Genomic DNA, 8,487 nt, shown 5'->3' on the forward strand with positions numbered 1-8,487 from the left:
TGAATTTAACCACAATATTTGTTGCATTATTTGTTCTGTCGTTTCTGGAGGATTAAATTGAAATTGCAACCAACTTTCTATGGCTTGTTTTAGAAATAGTGATATTTGGGAGATGATTTCCTTTTCAAATAACTGCAAAATAGTTGTTGTAATCTGAATAAAGGGGAAAAGGCCTTTCTTGAACATTGGGTGAGACAATCTTACTAATTTGCTTGAGTACCAGTTCGGATTTAAGTATAACTTTTGTATGACTGAAGCTTTTAGTGATAGGTCTAATGCTTTAATATTTAATACTTTCTGTCCTCCGAATTCATATTCATTCTATAAATATGCCCTTTTAATTTTATCTGGCTTGCCATTCCAAATAAAATTGAATATATTTTTCTCATATAATAAAAAAAACTGTTCGCTAGTCGTAGGCAAGACCATAAGCAAATAGGTAAACTGGGATAATACTAAAGAGTTAATCAGGGTGATTTTTCCACAAATTGAAAGGTATTTTCCTTTCCATGGTAGTAAGATCTTATCTATTTTTGCTAACTTTCTATTCAAATGTATTGAAGTGAGATCATTTATTTCCTTTGGGATATGTATTCTGAGTATATCCACATCACCATCAGACCATTTTATTGGTAAACTACATGGTAATGTAAAACTGTATTTTTTAGTGATCCAATACATAATATAGTACATTTGTCATAATTTGGTTGTAATCCAGAGAGGTATCTAGATCCTCAATGAGGCTGTGGAGGGATTCTAGTTGTGGATTTAAAAGAAAACATGAATCATCAGCGTACAATGACACCTTTGTTTTTAAGCCCTGTATTTCTAATCCTCTGATATTATTATTGGATCTGATTTTAATAGCTAACATCTCGATGGCCACAATAAATAGATATGCCGATAGTGGACAACCTTATTTCACTCCTCTTGACAGTTTAAAACTTTCTGAGAAATAGCCATTATTTACTATTTTACACCTAGGGTTACTATACATGATTTTGACCCATTTTATAAGAGATTCTCCAAAATTGAAATGCTCCAGGCATTTATATAAAAACCCCAGTCAAACTTTATCAAATTGTCAGGGCCGTGTAGAAATGGTGTTGTGTGGAATCAAGTGCAGAAGCAGAAAGAGAGTCCAAAATACTTTACTGGGAAAAAACGAGTATAATCCCAAAATAGCCAGAGGCACAACGCACACAGGCGTAAAACAGAAGCGCGCAATAAACAGGCGCGTAAAACTCCTCCACCGAGAAGTAAGCAAAATACAGAGGTGGCGTACCAAACACCGGTACGAAAACGACACCAACACGAAACAATTACACACAACACAACACTCACAACAGGAAACTAAATAGGGTGCTAAATTAGACAAAACACAAGACAGGTGTGACTACCAGACAAAACTAGTCAAACAGAAAACATAGAGCGGTGGCAGCTAGTACTCCGGAGACGACGAACGGCGAAACCTGCCCGAACAAGGAGGAGGAGCTGCCTCGGCCGAAACCGTGACAGTACCCCCCCTTGACGCGCGGCTCCAGCCGTGCGCCGACTCCGGCCTCGGGGACGCCCAGGAGGGCGCGGCGCCGGGCGCGTAGGATGACCACGATGGAATTCGGTCATCAGGGACGGATCCAGAATATCCCTCCTCGGCACCCAGCACCGTTCCTCCGGACCGTACCCCTCCCACTCCACGAGATATTGGAGACCCCCCGTCCGGCGTCTGGAATCCAGGATGGTCCGAACAGTGTACGCCGGAGCCCCCTCGATCTCCAACGGGGGCGGAGGAGTCTCCTCAATCTCGAAGTCCTGGAGTGGACCAGCTACCACCGGCCTGAGGAGAGACACATGGAATGAGGGGTTAATATTCTTGTAATCAATAGGTAGTTCTAACCTGTAACACACCTCATTCAATCTCCTCAGGACTTTAAAAGGCCCCACAAACCGCCGACCCAGCTTCCGGCAGGGCAGGCGGAGGGGTAGGTTCCTGGTTGAGAGCCAGACTCGATCTCCAGGTGCGTACACTGGCCCCTCACTGCGGCGTAGGTCGGCGCTCGTCTTTTGTCGACGTATGGCACGCTGCAGATGGACATGAGCAGCGTTCCACGTCTCCTCCGAGCGCCTTACCCACTCATCCACAGCGGGGGCCTCGATCTGGCTCTCATGCCACGGTGCCAGAACCGGCTGATACCCTAAGACACACTGAAAAGGGGTTAGTCTAGTGGAGGAGTGGCGGAGAGAGTTCTGTGCCATCTCGGCCCAGGGCACATATCTCGCCCACTCCTCCGGCCGGTCCTGACAGTATGACCTCAGAAACCTACCCACATCCTGGTTGACTCTTTCGACCTGCCCATTGCTCTCCGGGTGGTAACCCGAGGTAAGGCTCACCGAGACCCCCAAACATTCCATAAATGCTCTCCAGACTCTGGAGGTAAACTGGGGGCCTCGATCAGACACTATATCCTCGGGTACCCCGTAATGCCGGAAGACGTGAGTAAATAGAGCCTCAGCGGTCTGTAGGGCAGTAGGAAGACCCGGCATGGGAAGGAGACGACAGGCCTTAGAGAACCGATCCACAACGACCAGGATGGTGGTATTCCCCTGGGAGGAGGGAAGATCGGTAACAAAATCCACCGATAGATGAGACCAGGGTCGCTGTGGAACGGGCAGGGGCTGTAATTTACCCCTGGGCAAATGTCTGGGTGCCTTACACTGGGCACATATTGAGCAGGAGGAGACATAAACCCTCACATCCCTGGCTAATGTTGGCCACCAGTACTTCATGCTAAGGCAGTGCACCGTCCGGACAATACCCGGATGTCCAGAGGAGGGAGACGTGTGAGCCCAATAAATCAACCGGTCCCGGACCTCGAGCGGGACGTACGTCCGACCCACCGGACACTGTGGAGGACTAGGGTCGGTACGCAACGCCCGCTCGATCTCCGCATCAACCTCCCACACCACCGGTGCCACCAGACACGACTCCGGTAGTATGGGAATGGGCTCCACGCACCTCTCCTCCGCGTCATACCGGCGGGACAGAGCATCTGCCTTCCCGTTCTGGGACCCAGGGATGTAAGTGATCTTAAACACAAACCGGGCGAGAAACATAGTCCATCGAGCCTGGCGAGGATTTAGTCTCCTAGCTGCCCGAATATATTCCAGGTTACGGTGATCGGTCAGAATAAGGAAAGGGTGCTGAGCCCCCTCAAGCCAATGCCTCCACACCTTTAGGGCCTGGACTACGGCTAACAGCTCCCTGTCCCCTACGTCATAATTCCGCTCCGCCGGACTGAGCTTTTTAGAATAAAAAGCACAGGGGCGGAGCTTAGGTGGTGTACCCGAGCGTTGAGATAGAACGGCCCCAATACCAGCCTCGGACGCGTCTACCTCAACTTGAAACGGTAAAGTAGGATCCGGGTGCGCCAACACCGGAGCCGAGGTAAACAGGTCCTTCAGCTTACCAAAAGCCCTGTCCGCCTCAGCCGACCACTGCAAGCGCACCGGACCCCCCTTCAGAAGAGACGTGATGGGAGCTGCCACCTGACCAAAACCCCGGATAAACCTCCGGTAGTAATTTGCAAACCCCAAAAACCGCTGCACCTCTTTAACTGTCGTTGGGGTTTGCCAATTACGCACGGCGGACACTCGGTCCACCTCTATTCTCACCCCTGACGCAGACAACTGGTAACCCAAAAAGGAAACTGACTCCTGGAAGAACAGACATTTCTCAGCCTTGACATACAGGTCATGCTCCAACAGTCTCCTCAATACTCTGCGCACCAGGGCTACATGCTCGGCCCGGGTAGGGCTGTACACCAGAATATCATCAATGTACACCACCACCCCCTGCGCCTGCATGTCCCGGAAAATTTCATCTACAAATGATTGGAAGACTGATGGAGCATTCATTAACCCATATGGCATGACCAGATACTCGTAATGGCCGGATGTAGTACTAAATGCTGTCTTCCACTCATCGCCCTCCCTAATGCGCACCAAATTATATGCGCTCCTGAGGTCCAATTTTGTGAAGAACCGTGCCCCGTGTAGTGACTCCGTCATAGTCCCAATCAGCGGGAGTGGATAACTGTATTTAACAGTCACCTGATTGAGACTGCGGTAATCAATACACGGACGCAGACCTCCATCCTTTTTCTTCACAAAAAAGAAGCTCGAGGACGCGGGAGAAGTAGAGGTCCGTATGTATCCCTGTCTCAGAGACTCGGCAATGTACGTCTCCATTGCTTTTTTCTCCTCCTGTGACAAAGGATACACATGGCTCCGCGGGAGCGCTGCTCCTATCTGGAGGTCTATCGCACAATCCCCCTGTCTATGAGGTGGCAACCTTGCCGCTCGGGTCTTACTAAACACAAGTGCCAAATCCTCATACTCAGGAGGAATGTGCAGTGCTGACATCTGGTTTGGACTCTCCACCGAGGTCGCCCCTATGGAAACACCCAGACAAAACCCCTCACACTGAGCAGACCACCCTTGAAGAGCCTTCTCTCGCCACGAAATAGTAGGATCATGGGTGGTTAACCAGGGAAGCCCCAGTACCACCGGATACGCAGGAGAGTCAATCAGATAGAGTTGAATCGTCTCCTCATGACCCCCCTGCGTCATCATCCTAAGTGGCGCTGTGAGCTCCCCAATCCACCCAGATCCTAACGGACGACTATCTAAAGCATGTACGGGGAAAGGTTTATCGACTGGAAGGAGGGGAATCCCTAACTTAACACAAAATTTGCGATCTATAAAATTCCCAGCTGCGCCTGAATCGACTAGCGCCTTATGCTGGGAATGAGGTGCAACCTGTGGAAAACAAACAGGCAATGTAAAGTGGACGACAGAAAGCTCTGGGTAAGTAGGGCGCCTACTCACCTGGGTGGACTCCCCACTGTATGGCCTGCCATCTCCCTCCTCAGGGAACCCTCCCCAGCACCTAGCCGCGGTGTGCCCTCCGCGGCCACACTTGGTGCAGGAGACTGCTCCCCTCGGGTTCCTTCCTCTTTTAGTTCTAGCGCCAGCCCCTCCCAGCTCCATCGGACTAGGCTCGGAGGTGCTGGAGGGTGGAATGGGAGGCCCCCATCTGGGACGTCCGCGGGTCGTGAGTAGGTTGTCCAGACGAATAGCCATGTCCACAAGCTGGTCAAAAGTTAACGTAGCGTCCCTACACGCTAACTCCCTGCGGACGTCCTCCCTAAGGCTACACCTAAAATGGTCTATGAGGGCCCTCTCATTCCACCCCGCGTCCGCCGCTAGAGTCCGGAACTCCAGTGCGAATTCTTGAGCGCTCCTCATCCCCTGTCGGAGGTGGAATAGACGTTCCCCCGCCGCTCTTCCCTCTGGTAGATGGTCAAAGACCGCACGAAAGCGGCGGGAGAACTCCGCATAGGTGACTGTGGCGGAGTCTATTCCCCTCCATTCGGCGTTGGCCCACTCCAACGCCTTGCCGGTGAGACAGGAGATGAGGGCGGAAACGCTCTCGTATCCCGAGGGCGCCGGGTGTATAGTGGCTAGGTAGAGCTCCACTTGCAGAAGGAAGCCCTGACACCCGGCAGCGGAGCCGTCGTACGCCCTCGGGAGCGAGAGCCGAATCCCACTGGGTTCCGGTGGATGAGTAGGCAGGTTCTCTGGTGGTGATGGAGCGATCGGTGGGGCTGTAGGAACCCCGCTGATCTCCCAGCGCCGAAGAGTGTCCATGACGCCCTCCAACGCGTGCCCGATCCAATTAATGCAATGTTCCTGTCCCTGGAGACGTTCCTCCACGCTGTCAACTTGTGCTCCTGCTGATTCCATCGAAGGGTGTGTAATTCTGTCAGGGCCGTGTAGAAATGGTGTGGTGTGGAATCAAGTGCAGAAGCAGAAAGAGAGTCCAAAATACTTTACTGGGAAAAAACGAGTATAATCCCAAAATAGCCAGAGGCACAACGCACACAGGCGTAAAACAGAAGCGCGCAATAAACAGGCGCGTAAAACTCCTCCACTGAGAAGTAAGCAAAATACAGAGGTGGCGTACCAAACACCGGTACGAAAACGACACCAACACGAAACAATTACACACAACACAACACTCACAACAGGAAACTAAATAGGGTGCTAAATTAGACAAAACACAAGACAGGTGTGACTACCAGACAAAACTAGTCAAACAGAAAACATAGAGCGGTGGCAGCTAGTACTCCGGAGACGACGAACGGCGAAACCTGCCCGAACAAGGAGGAGGAGCTGCCTCGGCCGAAACCGTGACACAAATGCCTTTTCGAAGTCTGCTATGAATAGCAGGCCTGGTTTCCCATATTTTCCATAGTGTTCTATTGTTTCCAATACTTGCCTTATATTATCTCCAATGTATCTTCCATGTAAAAAACCTGTCTGATTAGAATGAATAATATCCGACAATACCTTTTTAATTTGATGTGCTATACATTTTGCTAGGATTTTTGCCTCACAACACTGAAGTGTAAGGGGCCTCCAATTTTGTAAATGGACTGGATCTTTATATTTTCCACTTGTATCCTGTTTCAGTAATAATGAGATCAGACCTTCTTCTTGAGTGTCAGATAATCTACCATTTACATAGGAGTGGTTAAAACATGCTAATAACGGTCCTCTTAGTATATCAAAAAAGGTTTGGTATACCTCAACTGGTATGCCATCCAACCCTGGAGTTTTCCCAGACTTAAAGTATTTAATTGCATCCAGAAGTTCCTCCTCTGTAATTTCATCTTCACATGACTCTTTCTGTGTGGCTGTTAATTTGACATTATCAATAGAAAAAAAATCTCTACAATTAGCTTCAGTTAGAGGAGATGGAGGCGACTGAAAAGAAAACTATGCTTGAAGTACTTTGTTTCTTCCTTCAAAATATCATTTGGTGAATCATGGGTGACTCCGTCAATTGTAACCAGTTTCATAAAGTTCTTTTTGGTAGCATTCCTATGTTGAAGATTAAAAAATTATTTTGTGCATTTTTCCCCATATTCCATCCAGTTTGCTTTATTTTTATAATATATTACACTTGATCTTTCTTGAATAAGTTTCTCCATTTCTTTTTGTTTTTCCTCTAATTTATTCTGAGCCTCTATGTTACAGTTTTTATTGCCATCTATCTGTTCTGTTAGACTTTCTATTTCCTTTTTTAGTATAAACTCTTTTGACCTAAATTGCTTTTGTTTTCGAGATGAGTACTGAATTGCATGGCCTCTAAAGGCACATTTAAAGATGTCCCATACAATAAGGGGATTCGCTGTACCTATGTTATGTTGGAAAAAGTCAGTTATAAATTCCTTTGTTCTAATTATAAATACATTATCATCCAATAGGCTTTGATAAAATGTCCAATATCCTCGCCCACGTGGAAATTCAGTAAGAGTAATGCATATGCCTATTATATGATGGTCCGACCGCATTCTGTCCCCTATCAACACTTTTTAAACTTTTGGTGCCAACGAGAATGAGATAAGAAAGAAGTCAAGATGACTAGCTTGATTCAGTCTCCGCCATGTATATCTCACTAGATCAGTATATTTAAGCCTCCATATATCTACTTGTTCTAATGTATCCATGACATTCACAATTTCCTTAAGAGCATGTGGGTGATTGTTTGTGGTGTGATTTCCTTTACGGTCCATTGAGCTATTTAAAACAGTATTATAATCCCCCACCATAATAATGTTGTCTGCTGTGCTACTTTCCATCAGCCAGCCCCAGCCCTGAATTCACGTCACACAAATGTAGAAGACTGATATAATTTAGCAGCATGCACCAGGTGTACCAGATAACAACTGATGAGACAGATGCTTTTGGTGGATTTGAAGAGACTTCAAACAGCAGGATATGAAAGGAATGATTATGGAAATTCAGCCAGCTAACTCAGCCTTCAGTTTGGCATTCGTCTCCACTATTATACCTAAATCAATGTGGAATATAGGTCCTCTAAAATGTCGATTCTTATGAACTAATTGACAATATTGACCCTTGCAGAGAAGTTCAACATCATTATAAAAAAACAGAATAATGGGCAGACTATGTCTATGACTCCCTCTCATATATTGACATTCAGACCTCTTGACTTCATTTACCAAACATATAGGATTCTGAATTGAATAGATCTAATGATACTCTAACCATATGAACGTTTGAGACTGAGCATTATATTACTGCGGCGCTCGTTGTCTGCAGAGGCAGCCCTTTGGCAGTGTGGCCAAATCAAATTACCATGAAGAGGAATGGGCTGTTAGAGACTGTATTGACCCATCTTTCATCTCTGTTTCTGTATTTAGCTGAATAGCATGTCCAGGTCAGCCCTATGCTGCAGGATAGAAATGGTGGTTAGTGTTACTTAAAATGACTAAAACAGTGTATAAATTATAATGGACCCACATTTACAGTTTCTTGACTGTGTCTAGCTTTCTAATAATCACCGAATTTAAAGCTAAACAATCAGGGAGTGTCGAAAATTCAAAAAAACAATGGATA

The sequence above is a fragment of the Coregonus lavaretus genome (assembly GCF_964263955.1).
Source record: "Coregonus lavaretus genome assembly, chromosome: 2".
NCBI classification, from domain to species: Eukaryota; Metazoa; Chordata; class Actinopteri; order Salmoniformes; family Salmonidae; genus Coregonus; species Coregonus lavaretus.